The sequence below is a fragment of the Vicugna pacos genome, chromosome 6 (genome assembly GCF_048564905.1).
Source record: "Vicugna pacos chromosome 6, VicPac4, whole genome shotgun sequence".
NCBI classification, from domain to species: domain Eukaryota; kingdom Metazoa; phylum Chordata; class Mammalia; order Artiodactyla; family Camelidae; genus Vicugna; species Vicugna pacos.
Window position 1 is genome coordinate 6,511,207 of NC_132992.1, and position 19,618 is coordinate 6,530,824.

General features: G+C 44.0%; 1 protein-coding gene and 1 non-coding gene across 5 annotated transcripts in view; one reads left to right on the top strand and one right to left on the bottom strand.

The window, feature by feature from the left end:
• Positions 1-19,618, bottom strand: part of TLN2 (talin 2) — a 426,530-nt gene that overhangs the window by 291,035 nt on the left and 115,877 nt on the right. The window lies entirely within an intron of this gene.
• TRNAD-AUC (transfer RNA aspartic acid (anticodon AUC)) lies at positions 15,368-15,440 on the top strand. The gene has a single exon. It is a non-coding gene; the product is annotated as a tRNA-Asp (tRNA).

A 19,618-nucleotide genomic window follows, 5' to 3' on the forward strand; every position in this document is an offset into this window, starting at 1 on the left:
CAACTGGGACACCACAGGGAGCCGTTTAAGCCACAGCCCTGTACGGAGAAGCGCAAAACCAAAACCAGGGTCACTGCTGGCTTCCCAGTGACTTCTAGTCACTGCTGGCTCCTCAGAAAGGCAGCCCCAAAAGACCATCTGACGGCAATTTAAAGGCTTATTTTTGTTTTAACCAAAGACAAAAACTCTGGAAAAGTAGGGTTGCTCATTCTACCTTGGCTCAAGGGAACAGTTTCGACACAAAAAGCCTCATCCTGAATTAGAAGTATTAAGGCTCTCGAAATTCTTTAATGGTCAGTGAAACTGGAGTCAATCTTAACATCCAGGAGTGAACGCTACGAAGCATGGCTACATCCTCCCACAAGACAGCCTCCTGTTGGAGGCAGAACGGCCTCTACTTCCCACATGGGGGAGGGCACACCCCCAGGGGCCGCTGTAGGTAGGGGGCCTACAGGATCAATGTGGCATCTCTTTCATGCAAGTCAATCCTCCTCTAGCATTTCGGAAGAAAACTATCATTTGTACATTAAAACAGATAAAAGGCACTATGAGATGAAACGTGAAATCGAAGTCGTAAGAAAAAAAAAAAGGAGAATTTAAAGAAATTTTCACAAGCCTCCAGTGGGCAGTTTGGAACTAGGCCCAAGCTTTTTGGGGGTGGGTGTTGGATTTTTCATGTGAAAGTACAGAGTAATTCCTACAATCTCATCAGCCCTTCTTTAACTTAGAAAGACTCCTAAACATGAAAAACAGGTTGACAAACCCCTTAGATGTGTGTATTTTTCACTCCGTCCATATGTCATTGACACCAAGTTCTGGTAGCAGCTGCCTCATCACACTTAGTATGACCTAGAAACAGCTACGAACAGCACGGCCACAAGGAGGGTCAGTGGCTGGCGGTCACTCCCAAGTGGGGACAGGGGAGGACTTCCTGCAGAGCCTAGCACTCAGCAGGAGATGGATACCTTAGAATAGTAAGCCTCGTCCCACTGGTACTGCAGAAAGTTGCTGTCCACGCCCTTTGGCATTGTACGTACTGTATACTTGGGCCCAAGACCTACGGGCAATCTGTGCATTTTAACTTCATTCCAAACCCACTTACCTTTTCTGGTCTTAGGAAGGGCATGTGGTGTCACTTTATACCAGGTATTTGGGTTCTCTGGAGGATGTCTGCTTTCACATCCATAAAGACACACCTGATTAATTCTCAGAGTTGTTTCAAGGGCCTGGAGGCATCCAGGGGGCAGAGACAGGGCGATGCCTGGGGGCCAGACACTCACAGCCCACCCTGCAGCTGCCAATCACCCAACCACAGCATTCCCCTGGGGCGGGCAAAACATCACCAGGTGCAGATTAATGGGGCAAAAGGGACAGAGGCTCCACACAGGGTCTCCAGGTTACAATGAGCATAACTCACAAACTAAATGACATGCTAAGTCCTAGGTCTGGCTCAGAGAAGTAGTCCTACTAGGTGTCAGGCAATATCTCTACCTTATCCATGTGTCATCACCACGTAACTATTTCTATAATATCTCATTACTACAAAGTATCTCAACTTCTAGCATAAGTATCAGTGTAACTCCCCATTTGACAGCTTCAGAACTGAACCTCAGAGAGATGGGGTGTTTGCCCAAAGCCACAAATCTACTAGGCAGTTCCCAAGTCTGAAACTGACCCTGCAGCCCAGTGCCCTCACCCTCCGGGTCACTGCACCACAGGGCCAATGCTCCTGCACCCACTATCCCGGGAGATGGCAGGCTGGCAGGTCCCCAGCACTGACAGAGGGGCTGGCAGGAACTGTCATGAGCAGGGACACTGAAAATGGGCCATTGAGGGCCCCAGAATCACGCCTTACCAGCTCATTTTGGACAGGGCTTAACAAACTGCCAGTGACAACACCAAAAAGAATGGGAAAATATGGACTATTGGTAGGAGTCCAACCTCACAACTCCTTCTGTGTACCAAGAACATTTTGTTTCACAAGGCTTACAAAAATAAGAGTTTTAAATACAGAATTAATTTGAAACGAGCGTCCCTATCCAAATCCCAGCCTTAACACGTCCTTTTCTTATTGGGAAACAACAGGATGTGGACACTGAATCAAAGCCACTGGATTCTCTCTCTCTCTCAAGGGAGCCCAAGCGGTGAAAGGCAGCGTGGAGGGAGGGAGCTCCAGGCGGGGAGGTGGGAAGTAGCCGGGGCAAGCCAGTCAGTGGTCCTACTGGGAAGAGGGGCATGCGAAAGGCCAAGCACTAAAACGCTCCCCAAGCCCTTCCTCCTGGGCTCTGTGATCACTGAGACGCCAGCAGGGTGGGGCCCAGAAGGCTGGATGGAGCCAGTCTTGGAGCATGTGCGTTCCAGGCAAAACGTGCCAAGGACCCGAGGAGGGATGGACACTCAACACCCAGCTGCTGAGTCAGAAGTGGAATCCCAAGGCTAAATCATTCTTCAGAAACTGGACGCTATGAGAAGACCTCCTGGAATTTTGCTAAATCACACAGATTTGAGATACCAACTGGTATATTTGTATTTTATTATGATTATTACAAGTTAGAAATTTATTAAATAACAGAAATAGAAGGTCATCAATGGTGTCATCAATGAACAAATGCTGTTATCCATGATTGGCTAAAACAAATAGGTTCTAGTATCGAAATGAGGTTTTAACAAACAAGAGTCATTTTTCCAAAAAAGTAAATTCTTACGGAAAAAGCCTATTTGTATGAAGCTGATACTCCAAGATCCTGACACACTCAAAGCTGTCACTGTCAGCGTGACCAGTATATGCAGACAGGAAGCACAGGGTAATGGTTAAGGATGGAGATTCTAGAGCCAGACGTCCTTGCTTCAAATCCTGGCTCCACCACTAAATAGTTATGTGATCCTAAGCAAGTTACTTAATTGATCTGTAGTTTAGTTTCATCATCTATAAAATAAAGATAAGAACAGGATTCACCCACTAGGGTTGTTAGAAAGGCTAGTTAAAAGTAAGCAATAAGATACTGATACTAGAGCCTGGTTTATGGTAAATTCACCCACAAAAGTGTTCACTCTTCATCACTAATTATTAGAGAAATGCAAATCAAAACTACAATGAGGTACCCCCTCACACCAGTTAGAATGGCCATCATCAAAAAGTCTGCAAATAATAAATGCTGAAGAGGGTGTGAAGGAAAAGGAACCCTTCTGCACTGCTGGTAGGAGTGTAAAATGGTGCGGCCACTATGGTGAACAGCATGAAGGATCCTTAAAAAACTAAAAATAGAGCATTTATTTGGGGGCATATATCCCAAGGGGACTTTAATTCAAAAAGACACGTGCACCCCAATGTTCACAGCAGCACTATTTAAAACAGCCAAGACGTGGAAGCAGCCCAAGTGTACATTGACAGATGATAGGATAAAGAAGTTGTGGTGTACACACATGCACACACACATACAATGGAATACTACTCATCCATTAAGAAGAATGAAATAATGCCATTTGCCACAACATGAATGGACCTAGAGGTCATCAGAAAAAGACAAATACCATATATCACTTATATGTGGAATAGAAAAAATGATACAAATGAACTTATTTACAAAACAGTAACAGACTAACAGATGTAGAAAACCAACTCATGGTTACCAAAGGGGAAAGGTAGGGGAAGGATAAATTGGGAGCTTGGGATTAGCAGATACAAACTACTATATACAGAATAGATAAACAACAAGGTCCTACTACATAGCACAGGGAGCTATATTCATAACTTATAATAACATATAATGGAAAAGAATATGAAAAAATATATATGCATACTGAATCACTATGCTGTACACCAGAAACTACTACAACTCTGTAAATCAATTAGACTTCAATAAAAAAAAAGCAATAGATTATTCTATTCACAGCAGGAAGGAAAAAAACAATGATTACACACAGCCCTTTAATTGGGCTAAAAGTACTACAGAAAATAATCTAAAGAAGAAAACATAAGCCCAAAATAATTTTGCACTAACTAAAAAAATTCATGCTCAAAGCCTGGACTCACATTTTCAGGGGAAATCTAAGACAGTGAACTAAGTTATAAAAATTGTACTTTTTATCATTTGTTCAAAGTTAAAATGCATTAAAAGTAACTTATTTCCCTAAATTTCTTTTCAACTTGATACCAATTTGGTCACTTTTATTTTAAACTGCCCACATGTTTTAAGGAGAAAAAAACAAACATTTGCTTTAATGACCATCTCTAAGACTTAAATATTCATTCACTTAGAAGGAAATATCACATATTAAAATTTATCACCATGATTAAATGATGTATTTATTCATCTCTATCAAACATAAAAATTAAGGCTTACTCAGAGAGCCACTGTGGACAATCTACATGGATTCTTATTATTAGAGGTTCCCCAACAAGAAGTGTTTTTTAAAAAAAAAAGGGAAGTTCAAAAATCTATAGCCAAAAGAAAACCACAAAAACAAAAAAAAAAAACCTTGAATTTCTTTAAGGATAACAAGTAAACATTCCACATGCCAAAAATAAAGTACTATACAGATTATTTCATATAAAATTATGAATCTGGTTTTCAGGTATGGTTAATAGCGGACTGGACTCTTTATTTTAGAGAAACGTCTTATCTATCTTCCTTAGAAGACAAAAGGGCAGAACGGTGAAAAAATGAGCTTGTTTAAGACATCTATGCATCTCCTGCCGGGTGCTGCCTACATCCTGGGGAAGACAACTCAATTGCTTACTAAGCATGCAACATTTTATTACGGCTCAATTACACAGTTCCTCTGATCAACCACGTTAGCATTTAATGATCATGCAATTAACTCACAGCACTAACTCAAGCTCACGGGCATTTCTGCTTTGGCCACGGCAATCATCAAACCGTGGACCCAAAGCCCACCCTGCTTTTGCCCACCCACCTGTGCTCTGTTTCCCAGGCATTTTCCTGGGTTATGATTACAAAACATCAGCTCCACTCCAGCCCCCAGCCATAGCTGCCGAAAGGAAGACCAGCCTTGGGGCAGGGGGCTCCGAGTGCAAACACTCCGACTGGATGGGGACTTAGTAATGAGAGGACAACTTAACCACAGATGAGTGGTTACCAAACTTTGGTAATTCACAGCAGAAAATCCCCAGGCCCCCCTCCCCCCACTGAGCTGACAACTTTGTCTTCAATGTCCTCCCTTGGGAAAACAGCCTCCAACCATCATTTCACCAAAAACAGACATTTTAAAACCTAAAAAAGTAGGAAGGGTATTTATTATCTTTCAGTAAAAGGCAGTTCTTTGAATAAATTTATCTTGGTAGAAAGTATCCTAAGTAAAACACCCTATGATATCACCCACACGTGGACTTTAAAAACAAACAAACAAAAGACACAAGTGAAGTTATTTACAAAATAGAAACAGACATAGAAAACAGACTTACAGTTACCAGAGGGGAAAGAGGTGGGAAGGGATCAATTGGAATTTGAGATTTGCAGATACTATTATATATAAAATAGATAAACAACGGGTTTCTTGTGTATAGCACAGGGAACAATATTCAATACCTTGTAGTAACCTATAATGAAAAAGAATATGAAAACAAACATGTGTATGTCTATGTATGACTGAAACATCATGTTGTACACCAGAAATTGACACAACAGTGTAAACTGACTATACCTCAATTTAAAAAAAAAAAATCTTTATTTTTTTCTCCTTTTAGAACAATTCATGAATCAGTTCTTTGAGAGATTAAACAGTTTTAAGGTCCCTACTGACCCTTAAATTACTTAAGCACATCTCAGCAAGTGTTTTTAAGCTAAAAAGTGAAGATACTTAATTATTTGTCATCAATAAATACAAAAAAAAAATCTGTAGTTCATTCATTTCACATGTTAAATAAAATAACAAACACATACAAAAGCCAAAAAACAAACCAAAACACACACACAGACACACATACACACACGCGGGGGTGGAGAGGGTTGGGTGTGGGATTAAAAGGAGACATTCTACTTTTCTGGGATGATTTCTAGGAAGATTAATATCCTGTCTGAATGCCATTCTATTCACACATGATTTCAAAAAGATGTGTTCCTGGCTCTACAATACGAGTGGAATCAGCTGTTTCAACCTGGGGCCCTTGGTGAAACTCTCCAGTTGCGTAGTTATTTATAACTACAGAGCAATGCCTGCTTCTTCCAAATCAAAGTATGCAAGACCCCAAGGGAAGGTCACAAGACAACGTCGCTTGCTTCAAACACACTGCCGATTTAAGACTCCCCCAAACCTTTGTGAGAGCTTTCCTTTTAAGAAAGCTCCAGAAACAAACTCAAGGTTCTCCTGGCAGGAGGGCTCTTCCCTTACCTAGATCCAACAGCGTCCCTCGGAATTCAAAGGGTCCGTCTGAAGAGTTAGATTCCAGTCGAATGTCTGTCGTATGATCCGTGTGATTGTCCCACGCGGATATGAATTTGCTCGATAAATATTTGCTGAACATTTCCTACGGAGAAGGCACCCCTTGGAGAGTCTCCTTATTTTTCTCCTCCTACCACACCCAACAAAGGTCTGACATGGTCCAGTTTTCCAGAGGGTAGCCTATATACGCTCTTCCACAAACTGCCACGGCGTGATGTGCTCTTACAACTGCCACGCTCTCATAACCTGCACCACACACGAGTGATTTCGGAGGACAGAAAGGTCCCTTCCTCTTAGGGGTATCGCAGCTGGCTGGATTTGCTGAGCGTTTAAGAAACTGACAAGGGAGAATGCACCAGGAAGCACTCCTGAACTGGAGTGTCAGCTCCTTTATGGGTCTTGTTCAGGATGGTTCTCCTCCATCTAGGACAACGTCTGACAAAAAGTAAATACTACCTAAATATTTGTTTGATAAAAAGGAAAAAAACAGAGGAAAGAATGACCTTAAACCTGTCACTAACTTAATCATCACATCATTAGCTTCAAAGCATACAGTGACCTTTGGTTAACGCAAGGACCAAGTTCAGGCTGCCCGAAGGGCCAGGTTGCCCCCCTCCACAGAGGCACACAAGGCTCCACAACCATACATCACAGACTGGGTGTCCGGGGAACTTCTTTTACTCTTCCTCACATCAGGCGTGAGTTCCTTAATTTGCTCTCCACTGATGTCACAAAGCAGTCTTTACCCCGGCGTGTGGAAGAGACCGAGGTGAAATAGCCAGTATTTGTGCCTTCACCTAGCAGTCAGTATTCACCTAACAGCTAGTATTTGTGCCTAGAAGAAGACAGCCAACCCTGCAGTTGGGAGAAGTCCAGGAAGTGCTCCAGCCTGGGGCCACCAGGTAAATTACAGAGTTAGGTGAGGACTCACCCGCCAGCTGGGCTCCCGACCCCCAGACTCCAATTAGAGGGCAGGTGGGCTCCCGTGGGTGGAGCCCCAGAACAGAACTGCCGGAAGAACGCTGGCTAAACAGGAGGAGTCCCTGCTCACTAACGTTAACGCCACAGGATTGTTTAATTGCCAGGATTTCTTAGTCTGTTTTAAAATAGGTTTGTTTAAATGAACATAAACCAGATTTAAGACAACTTTTCCTGAGCACTGTGCATAAGCTAAAGTGAGATTCACTTGCAAAGCAAGAGGAAAAGGGGGACAGGGAGGAGAACCAAAATCTATCCCCTGGAGGTACCCCCAAGAAGCATGGCTTTTTGGTTTTGTTTTTTGCTTATGTTATTACCCAACCAAAGGAGGGCAGCATTAAGAAAAATCACAACTTCTTCCTGTTACCCTCTCAGCACTCAGCACACTGCTCCTCCCTCATGACTACAACAAGATGTAACCCACTGCTGGCAATAGAATGAACGACTGCAGTCTACCTAGAAGAACTACCAAAACTACCTTAGTCTATGACCTATCCCGAGTTCATTTTTTTTTTAACCTGGTGTAACCTCAGAATCAAGGTCCCCCTTTTTCCGTATGGGTACCAAACTGTTCTAGCATCACTTGTTGACAGCCAATCCAGTGAAAGAGTCTGCCCCTTTGGTCAAAATCTGTTGACCATGTATTTGTGGGCCCATTTCTGGGCTCTCTACCCTGCTCCAGGGATCTAACATGCATACCCTTCCAGGATGCCACACTGTCTTTTATTTATGTCGTTTTATAGCACATCTTTAAATTCCATAGCATAAGCCCTCCAACTATGTTTTTCCCCCCAAATTGTTTTGGCTACTCTGAGTCCTCTGCATTCCCATGCAAATTTTATTATCAGTTTGTTGATGTCTTAATAAAAAAATTGTTTTAAATAGCCTTCAGGGGCTTTGATTGAGATTGCATTGAACCTTTAGGTCACTTTAAGGAGAGGATACCTTAATGTTAAGTCTTCCAGTCCATCAACAGGGTACCTTGGGGAGGTGGGTATAGCTCAGTGGTAAAGTGTGTGCTTAGCATGCATGAGGTCCTGGGTTCAATCCCCAGGTCCTCCACTAACAAAGAAAGAAAGAAACCTAATAACCTACCAGCCCCCCAAAAAAAGCCAAAGAAAAAAGAAAAAAAAAAAAGAAACAGGGTACTTGTCTCCATTTACCTCAGGGCCCACTAGAATTAAACAAAGCCATAAAATCTAGAGCTATTATCTTGTATGTCCAGAAAGAAACGACAGTTGGAGAACGGAAAATCTCTGCAAACTTACAACTTTACCCAGTTCCCTCAGGAGCTTTACATGCAGTACGTTACACTGATGGATAAATAAAGGCTCAAAAATGCAATTACCCAAAAACACACCAATGTGGAACCAAAACCCAGGTATGCTCTTCCCCAGTTCGGATTCTCCCGGCTTAGATACAGCTGGCTGAAAACTAATCATGAAACGGAGGTTTGTCAAGAGAGAGCGCAACGGGGGAAGTGGTTCAAGACTCGCTGAAGCATGGCCACCTGGTCTCAGAAGCGCAGTGAGGCTTCCTGAGTCTTCCTTGTTCTCAGACAAGCCCACCGGACAGGGGAGGAGAAGAAGGAACCGACAAAAGATGACAATAAATTCAGAGCAGGACAAAGCCCTCCTAGAGAAAGGCCCCTGCTGGAAAAGAGCCAGGAGAGGACACGGGCAGGGCGCACTTTGGGAGCTCCGCGGAGTGCAGCCAAGGGTACCCACATGGCCACCAGGATGCCAGGGAATTTCCAAGGAGGGAAAAGCTAAGGAGGAGGGCAGGTGCTGTGATCTTTTCATTTCACAGAAAGAAAATCACTTGTCTAAGGAGCTTTACAAGCTGGTGGCAGTGAGTCAATCCACTCATCACTTAAGGAGTCTCTCGACGTATAAAAGCATATTTGGGTTAAGTAGGTAAGTCAGTGCTAAAAGGCGCAGTAAGTAGAGAGGATTCAAGCTCCAAGGAGAATGAGCACAAACCACACCAAGATAGATGGATAAGTGCCTGCTGATCCCAGGTGCCCAGCATGGCTAGTTCAGATCTTAGTGCTGCAGACACAAAATTTAGGGGCAAGTCTAAGGAGGGGCAGCCTGTTTGTTCATTCCAAGTGGGTGACTTTTATTCTCTATATTTTTCTACGTATCACAAATTAGCCACAGAAAACATATTACTTCTGAAATTTAAATACATAAAACTTTAAAAATGGCTACCGAGGGAGTTTGCTTAATACTCCATCACAGCGGAGCCCCAAACTGGCCACATGAACCCAGGCAATCAGAGTGGCCAGACCATGAGGTATGAAGCACCTGGCCTTGGAAGACTGTGCAGCCAACAGCATGGTATCTGAAAACACAGCAAACAGAGCTGTCAAGTAAAAACCTTCCAGGCTTTACAAAATTGTTTTCCTCCAACCCCTCTCTAGGCTTTATGGTACCTAAAATGGAAGCATTAGCTTCATAGTTGTCACCAAGTACCCAAGAGTAAGGAAGGGAGGCAGAGGTGACAGGAAAGCCAAAGTCCAAGACGGTTTATCACCCGGCCTCTCTATTTCATGTTGACTCGCAGTTCTGCAAGGGGCCGTTCTAACAGCTGGCCTGTGTGTTCGTGCTTCCAAATTCCATCTCCAAGCCAGGATCCGGAGCCACAGAGCACGTCCCTCTCCCCTGTCTTCCAGCTGGGCCGGAAGTCAAGCAACAAAGGACACAACACCCATCTTTGTGGATCAATAGAGTTGTGATAACCAACAGTGGAGTCCAGAGCGCAGTGAAGTCCTTTCTGAAATTCATCATTTCGGAAGAGTCCAGCTATCACAGGCCCAGCGATCCTGGCAACAAACCTGATGCCCAGAGCCTGGAATGCCTCGTCCAAGGTCAGCCATCTGCTGGCAGCACAGGCTTGCCATCCTGGCTGACCCCTCCCCACTGCTTTGCCCATTACTTCACAGGGACTGCCTTCCTCCTTAGAAACTTCAAAGCCTAAAAGCTCATTTATGGCCTCTGAAGAGGAAGCCAGCAGTTCAAGCATTGGTTTTTGGCAACTCCATGTTTTAAAGGCACTTAAGAAAATTTGTCAAATTTAGAAAAGTCAAGCTACCATGTCTTTTCCAAGAAAAACAGGGTCTGTCTTTCAAAGAAATTAAGAAGGAAGGAGGCAGCCTTGTCAAGGGGAAGAGACCCCAAATCCTGCAAAGCTTCATTGGGCTGAGGAAAGTTGTGGCCGATGCCTTCCAATTCGTGCATTAGACCGTCATATTCTTCAAGGCAGAGCCACCTGTCACCAGGCCTCCCACTGGGCCCATCAGAGACCCAGGACAAACAGAGCAATCAAGACCACAAAGCCATGCACAAGCCATGCTGTCTGCATCCCCCGATCCTACTGTGCTGTTAATTGCTTTTCAGTTAGTGTCTCAGTACTTGACCCTCCACAAACATGAGGCCCATTTGTTGGTTATTTACCTTGGAAATCATCCTCTCCAAAATTGGTTATAAGATTCATGAGGTTCTTCAAAATAGATCTTTAAAAATTACAAATACAGAAAGATCAAGCATAAAATCATTTACCACTTTAAAATCCTGCCAATTAAAGAAAAGACAACCACTTCCAAGGTCCACTCCCACCTGTGTGGACAGATGCGTCCCTCTCACTGGGTCTTGTCCTTCCCAAGGACAGCTTGCAGTCACCTCTGCAACTCAGATATCCTGCACCCCAGCACATGGCCTGACAATTCAGAGGGTGAGCAAACCATGAAAAGCTCTACCTAAGAATTAAGGTCTTCTCAGGGCAGTGCAAAGTAGAAGCTTCATTGTGGGAAGAGCCAATCAAAAAACTAAGGGTGGTATCCAGGCAGCCTCATGCAAGGGTGGGTCCTTCAGTACAGGCCTAGCAGGGCCGGAATTGACGGCATTTCTCAGCAGCCAGTCATGGATGTCCACCCCAGCCTTCCCCTTGGCCTCAGCCAAAGGCTTGTTTCACAAACACAGGCCAAGAGACACATGTGACTGGCTCAGGAGGAAGGGGGAACAAAAGGGACTTTGTATAGCCCTGAGGATGCCAAGAGATGGCCCAACCCACATCCTTCGGCCAAATGGAAGCAAGGAGCAGGGACAAATCTCCACCTTTTCTTAAACAATGCATGGAGGGAAGGCTTACCTCTCCCAGTCTCTCTCAGCCTTTTGAAAAAGGTCATTGGTCTGCACTCACTGGGATGGTCTCTACCATGCCCACAGCACACTGCACCTTTACACAGAATATTTCTAAGCTCCCCAATGCACACAAAATGCCCTTTTCAGCGGCACTATCAGTGAGGAACAGAAGTGCTCTGGCAAGACTGCAAGCCCCCTCAGGTTACCAAATTCTGAACATCAAAATCGTGCTGACATATGGACCATGGCAGGGCCTGCACGCTCAGGAAAGATGGCCAAGAACAGCCTGTGAGAACCGTCTTGAAACAATGCTATCTTTCTTCTGCATCTTTAACTGCTCAAGAAGGGTATGCATATTAAATAGCAGAGCAAAGTTACTCAATTGAGGCAAAAATTCCTTTCCCAACAGTGCTCCCTCAAAGAAGGAATTTTACATTGTGCCCAACTCCAAGTGAGTCCTGATAGAGCTTTCACTGGCCACAGCAGAAATTCCAGGTCTTTCTCAGCCATTTCTGAGAATGTTTTATTTAACATAATCTTCTCCTTGCCTCGTTTTAGGTTTGGGCTGCTATGAGCCCAGCCGTGATTCAGCACCTCAAGTCCAAAGGCAAGTAGGACTGCCCCTACCCCACTGGATCCCAGTTTAATCCACACCAAAGGTGTCCTTTTGTTTTGTGGTATGGAAGCCAGCCACAATGTGCCTCCCTATATCCTGAGCACAGGTGAGACAATAAATATTTGGTTCCCCAATGTGGTCTGTGGAGCCATGTTGGCCGGGAAAGCCCTGTTGCACTCATTTTAGACATAAAAAGCCACCAACGGCTACCATCCATTTGGACATTCATCCCTGTTACTCCCACCTGAATTGTAGTTTTGAAAGAATTTGAGAAAAGAATGTTGAAGGAATGGCCAATTTCAGCAAACTACACTTGATCACCTGCACTTTCATACCACTTTTTTCTCAATTTCAAACTATGTCTGCTTACAGGAAGCCTGGTTTCAAGTCATATCCAGGCCATTTCTCTATTCAGTATTTTGTAAGAAGTAAAAACAATGTCTCTGGGAGAAGAACGATCAGACTGCAAACATAAATGTAGGCCCAGAAAAAAAAAAACCTCATTAAGTTATTCCTAGAATTTTCCATAAAGTCAGCATGGCATGTCTAATTCTGTCTTAACAGGTCCTAGGAACGAAAGTCCAACCCTCTGTCTTTCACTGGCCATTTAATCATCAGTGACTTAAGACTCCATTATATTCCATCAATAGACCTCTACTCTGTTGATAGTAACCTTTACACAGCTCTCCCCAGAGTCTATTAATTCCTTGAACATTTTTGCCAAATCTAACAATTTTTGATGCCCTTCACATACTCCCCCTACCCTTCCTAAAATGTAATGGATCAGTAATGAATATTTATCCATAAAAAGGACTAAACTTTAGAGGAGAAAAAAAATCCTCCTAGAAAGTAAGTTTTATGGAAAACATCACACCAGGTGTTGGGGATCATTTGACACCAGGATATACCCTGAATTCCTGTGAGAGCTATTCAGACACAGGTCAGACTCACGGCCACCCAGGCTATCTAAGACAGAGCCACCAACACAGAAACACATTAAAAATTTTTTTCGTCTAGCAAATGAAAAGATTGTCCAACAGCCCAACACAACTGTCTGATGAAAGCAAGTCCCTCTTGCTTGAACTCAAAATTATTGACCATTGCATATGATTAATTCCAACAAACTTGCCAAGTGGCCCTTCTACCAGGGTAAGTAGCCACCAAGAAGGTGAGAAAGGACAGTGGGGGAACTGACCACTGAGCATGAGGGAGCTTAACAGACTCAAAGACTCAACACTCAAACCTCACAAGAGGTTTGGGGACATGCTTTTGCAGGATTCAAACAGTTCTACTCAAATCACTCGCCCGTGTACAAAAGCAGCTGTAAAGCAACAATGATTTTGAATGATCAGGAAAAACATTGTTCTAGCACACTCTTTGAAACAAAGAAATACAAGAAATATTTAGACAGACTTTCAGAGTGTTTTAAACGAATTCAGTTCAAGAGCTTTGAAGTGTAAGAACCTGTTACCTGAAAAGTCCCCGCAGTGTGAAATGCCACCCCACAACGAGGGAGCTGGAGAAAAGAGGAGTGTTTGTTTGAGACAGCTTCCTGGTTTCACGTGCAGTACTTAACTCCTCACTGTCATTTTACTCAGTATCACTGCTTCTCGCTATCCCAGCTCCTTGGAAAGCCAAAGATGCCTCCAGTCCCCTCAACCATGCCGTGTTTGTGCACGAGCTTGTAAGAAATTTCAAACAGTTACTGAAGGTAAATGACCTCAAAGACACAATCTTAAGATCATCTCAGGGCTGGGGGCAGGTGATTAGGGGCTGCTCCACTGTGCTGAAAAACTGCAAACCAAATCGTAAACCTACAAAAAGAGAGATTAAGAAAATCAAGCTCAGGTCAGAGAGACAAACCAGAGCATTTTACTTTAAAAAATATAAGTAAGAATTAGATTTTTGTTCTTAACAGGTATAAAATTCTAGACTTTAAATTTTTCAACTAAGATAGAAAGCTCAAGATGTCCTTAGTTTTCAAAAAGCAAGTAAAAGTCCACCAGGGCTGCGACATCAGCAGAGAGGGGACCAGATGCTGTGGAATTCAGAGAAGAACCCACAATCCCGTCACCAAAAGAAGCACTGACACGGACACCAGGATGCATTCCTTTTTTACAATTTTCAACAATAAATGTATCTTCTCAATTATGAGGCACTTAAGGTTATATTAAGCTGAATGTGGAGTCTCTTGGCATAAAAACAATCCTCAGGAGAAAAAATTCATATCATAATAAGGCTCTTGCTATTCCTCAGAGACCCGTGGCTAGCAGAGCTCTCGGTGGCTGCAATTTAAGGCCAGAGCTCTATAGAGCCATTTTCAAAGGTCATCAACCCAAAGATACCGCTGGACCTGGAAACAGACTTCTCCCCATCTAAGGAAGCAGGAGCCATGAATTTACAGGAGGGCATGTTCCAGAAGGAGCTGAGAAAATCACCATGCTTACAAGTCACCGAGAGATGTTGTAAATGGCCATTCTAACCACCTAATTAAAGATCTGTCCATTTAGCCTAATTTTGTTTGACCTCCATTGATTTAATCTTCTTCAATCAAGTACCAAGATCTCCAACAGAAAATGAAGTGACCCTCACTCTCCATCCCCAGATATTTTGGGGAGGGAGTAATGGAGAAACACAAGTACACCGGAATCATCCACACTCAGAGGTATACCAGGAACCCTTCATCCTCGATGTCCCTCATTCACTCATTTCCCCAGTGAACTTTCACTGAATCCCTATACAACGCATCAGGTATGCCCCAGATGCGGGCAATGCAGTTATGAATAAAACTAGGGCCTCATCCATGGGTATCAGGAATGCTAACAAAAATTCCAACACACTGAGGCAAGTGCAGTAATAGACACTAGGGGAAAACTATAGCCCCAAGGAGGAGCAAATCACCTCCACCTAGGGGGAGGGAGACATAGCCAGAGGCTGCTTCACGGCACAGGGAACAAAGGCAGGAATCACACAAGCAGAGCCCAAAGAATCCTCCTCCTTATTTCGCTATAGAACTCAGTTCATCTTACAGATTAAGTGTATTTAAATGAAATATTAGTATGCGTGTGTGAACAATAAAAGTCAAAGCAACTAAAAGTTAGTTACAATCCATAAAAGAGATGATTCGCATATTATCATTTTAAAAATTAGATTTATGCAGATCGTAAGCCAATCCTTAGGAGGGAGAGTACTGGTAAACTAAATACATAAATGTACAGAATCAGGGGGAGGATATAGCTCAGTGGTAGAGTGTGTGCTTATCATGCACAAGTTCCTGGGTTCAATCCTCAGTACCTCCATTAATTAAAGAAAAACAAAGGTAAATAAATGTACAGAATCAATATTCCATTGCCAGGAACAATCAAGCACTGATCATCTCATATAACCATATGGGACGAGGCTTCTCAAACCTTGACATGCACACAAACCACCTGGGACCTTGTTAAACAGCAGGTCCTGATGCTGGAAGCCGGGGCGGAGCCTGGGAGTTCGCATTTCTAATAAGCTCCCAGGTGATGCAGGTGCTGCTGGGCCCACGGCCCGCTCTGGGCAGTGAGAGTGAGGAGGGCCAGTGGACTCAGCCCTGATCCACCATCCTAGCCACAACACTAACTCCAATGCTCACCTGAACTCCAGCGAGACGGCATCTTAGGAGATGGGGTTCCCTGTAATTTCTTTCTAAGCTGTATAGGAGGTTCTCATGTGCAGCCAGACTTGTGATTTTTTGAGAAATTAGCCTCCTTGTATACCTCACCCCAGGAAATGGGTCACTTCTCTCCGTACACAGATAACGCCAGCAGCTGCGGAAGACCTCCATGGGGAGAGTGAGCCAGTTAGAGGGCTCCCAGCTCAGCTGGCCAGACTGGTCAGCTCAACCCCGGCGATGCCTGGAATCACAGCCTCCGCGGGCTGACATCTGTGGTGGAATCTATCTTGACCCTTTTCATCCACTGTAATTGCTTTCCAAAGCTAGTGCTTAGATCATTATCATCATCTGTTTAGCCTCATAAAACACACAAAAGAGGAAAAGGACTTTTTTCGGCCTAAAAATTATAGATAAGGGGTCATCCATGATGAAAGGCTGGAAAGAAGCCAAAAGGCAAACATGTAATTAACTATCCCGATGCCTCCAGGCTCCAATCTTGAAAAGGCTCCCCAACCACCCCCGCCCTCACTGCAAAGTACAATTTTTGTTAATAAAAGGGATCAAGTGGAATGTGGTCCTTCGGGGTTTTCAAACACAAAATTGCTTCTGGAAAAAGGAAGAGTAATAATAGTTTACCCTCTCCAGGTGGAACAGGTGACAGAGCTGGTGTTTGAAACACCAGCATTTCCTATTTCTCCGTGGCCACTGTCTGTTTACCGAGGCGTCTCAAATTCTGTTCCGTGTATTCAGCCTCTTGATCCCAATTTCTACCAATCTCATTAAAAGCTGTAAGCCCTGATCCCCTTCTCACCCTTGCTTACCTTGGCAGAGGGCAGGAAATTTTTCAACTGGAAGGTCTCACTTTACCCCTAAACTTAGGAAAGCCTCCCATGGGGATGGTATTTCCAAGACTGGCTTCAATTTACAACTGCCAAGGTATGGAAGCAACCCTAAGTGTCCATCAACAGATGGCTGAATAAAGATGATTCCACACACACAATGGAATACTACTCAGCCTTTAAGAAGAATGAAATTTTGCCATCTGCAGCAATATGGATGGACTTGGAGGGCAGTATGCTATGTGAAATAAGTCAGACAGAGAAAGACAAATACTGTAAGCTGTCACTTATATGTGAAATCTAAAAAATACAACAAACTAAAAAATAAAAAAAAGAATAAAAAAAAGAAGCAGATTCACAGGTAAAGAGAACAAACAAGTGTTTGGGGGGAAGGCAACACAGAAGTAGAGGGGAAAAGGGTTATATTGGGATTATATAAAATCATGTGTGTGAAGCTTGGGAAAATCGTAAAGACTATAGAATTTAAAGATTCTTTCATTCAACCTAAAAAAAGGGAAGAAGTTTTGCAGTCAGGGTAAACAAGCAGGGCCAGGTCCTGCTCCTCTCTAGTGAATGCTCTGGGGGGAAAGGGCCAAAGCTTCCTCAACTATATGTGCATCACATCACTCAAGGAAAAAAAAAAAAAGAAAGAAAAGAAAAGGGGAAGCAGCAGCTTGTAATTCCAACCACGTGCCACATGGCATCATGTTCATCTCTCTATTCTTGGGTCCTAAGAGGGTAATTGTATAAAGAAATGAGTAACTAGATAAATGACTGGAAATAACAGGATGAGCAACATCCTGTCCTCCAGGACTTCCCTTGTCTAGCTGGGAGACAAGCCGGCAACACACAGTATAATTGCAAGTGCAGTGAAGGAGCTACAGGCTCAGAAGCTCCGAGTTGCAGCTAGGAGGTGGTGAAGCCTGCTTTTGGACTGAAGTCTTCCAATTCCACGTCGTGCGCTCTCCTTTATTCCATGCTGCTTTCTTGGAAATAGATGTGAACAGTCTTACGGGAACAGGGAGGAGGGAGGACTCAGCTGGGGGTGGGGTGACCAGGGCAGGCGTGAGGGGGTGGGCAGCGTTTCAGGAAGGCTCAAAGGAGGAGCCTAGCTGCCTGTCGGGGGCCTGCATCTGTCTTTGAGTGAATCCGCTTAGAATCTTTTCACCACTTACCGATATTGAATAAGCATGTTGAGGGTGGGGCAGTGGGGAGCAAGTAGGAGACAGGGCAATGTTTTTTCAAATCAATGCCTTTTTTCCTCTTCCTTTAAAAAAAATTTTTTCCCCTATCTGCTAGGACTGGGAAGGAAGGGACAAAAGCCTAGGATATGCAAGAAATATGGATTTCTTTTTCCCAACAAAAAAAGAATATGCAGTGGGGACAGTCAGAAATTTCTGATAATTTTATCCTATCTGTGGAAGCATGACTCTCAAAGTGGAGAATCATCCAGAAAACCTCCCATGGGGCCTGAGCCTCTGCCATGTAATGATTTTTCTTTCTTGAGGGAATAAAGGTTAACAAAGTGCAGCCTTTTTTCTAAATAAGGTCACATGGTCCTTTTGCTGTCAGATATCTGCTCTGAGAATTAACATGCACAAATCCCCTGCTTGAATGGACATCTCCCTAATCTACTTCTGGAGAGGCTCATGCTTTTGTTTAAAACCCCCAAGACCCTGCCAGCTGAGGTCCAGCCATAGGCAGAGGCTGTAATTAAATTTTGCCAAGAGCCCAGGACCTCCGCCTTGGGGACAGTCAGCCCCGAGTGAAGGCTGCAGGGCCAGGGTGCCCCCTTGGCTGTGTGCACCCCAATTCCAAGGGAACACATCCGCTCAGGGGCCTCAGGGGTCTCAGGACCCTTGGGATAACTGAAGAAGCTAAAAGCACTGAGGATAAAAGTGCATGTGATAGCCACTGGCCTGTGTGCTGCCCTCTGGCCTCCTACCATTTGTCTTCCTGGGAATAAAGGAATCCTGGTATTGCCCTGACAGATAGGGGCTGCATCCCTAATTTTGGCAGGTCTGAAAACAACCTTCCTCACCGGTATCCTCCTTTCTTACAGACTAGGGGGTTCAGTGCTATTTCCCTACAGTAGACTTAGCCCAACTTGTGATGGACCAGCGTATTATGTGAAAGAGTAAAAGGGGCCTCGATGAGTAGATTCCGGAGACCTTTTGTAAGGCGAGCTTAGAACAGACTCATGCCTGACAATAACATGCTCCAATCTATCCTATGCTTATAAAAATAAAACCTACCAAGGGAGGGCAGGAAGACAGCACCTTACTGCACGATTACTAAGAGCCAGGCATGAGGATGGGCTCGTCACCTACATCGTCTTGTTCGGCTCCCTTCTCACAGCAATCCTACCAGGTGCACAGGTGAGCAGCATTTTACAGCTGAGGAAACCTAAGCTCAGGTGCTTTCTAACTGGCCAGCACTCACACAGCGGTTAGATGGTGAGGCAACGCTGGAAACCCAGATCTATGTGATAGCCCTGCCGTTTCTGACACAATTTCTGATTCTCAGATGGAAGTTAACTGTCTGCTGAGTTATCAGCGCTGCAGCTGACCAACAGCTGTTCAGGGACCAGACTTCCCAGATCATGATTTACACCAATTATCCGGCTCTCCACCTACTAAACTACAAACATCCTAACCCAGCATCCCGAAGAAGGCAGAAGGGAACACAAAGCAAATGCAATAGTAGTGTCCAGATTTCCAATCCTTCCACCCCGAACAGGAGGGCCACACCAACACTCCAAGTTCTCCAGGCTAACACGGCGAGAAGGTGGCCAGAGTATCGTCCTGGGCTATTACATTCTGTCTAAAGCCCAACCTCAGATCACCTCCCGAGGGTCATTAGAGACTAAGGAATTGACAAATTTCTCTGTGATTACGTGAATTCCACCGTAACAGAAGGCAATTATTTGGAATAGATTGATGCAAAATGAAATCTTATTTGCACATTTTCATTAATGAATTTCACAATTTGG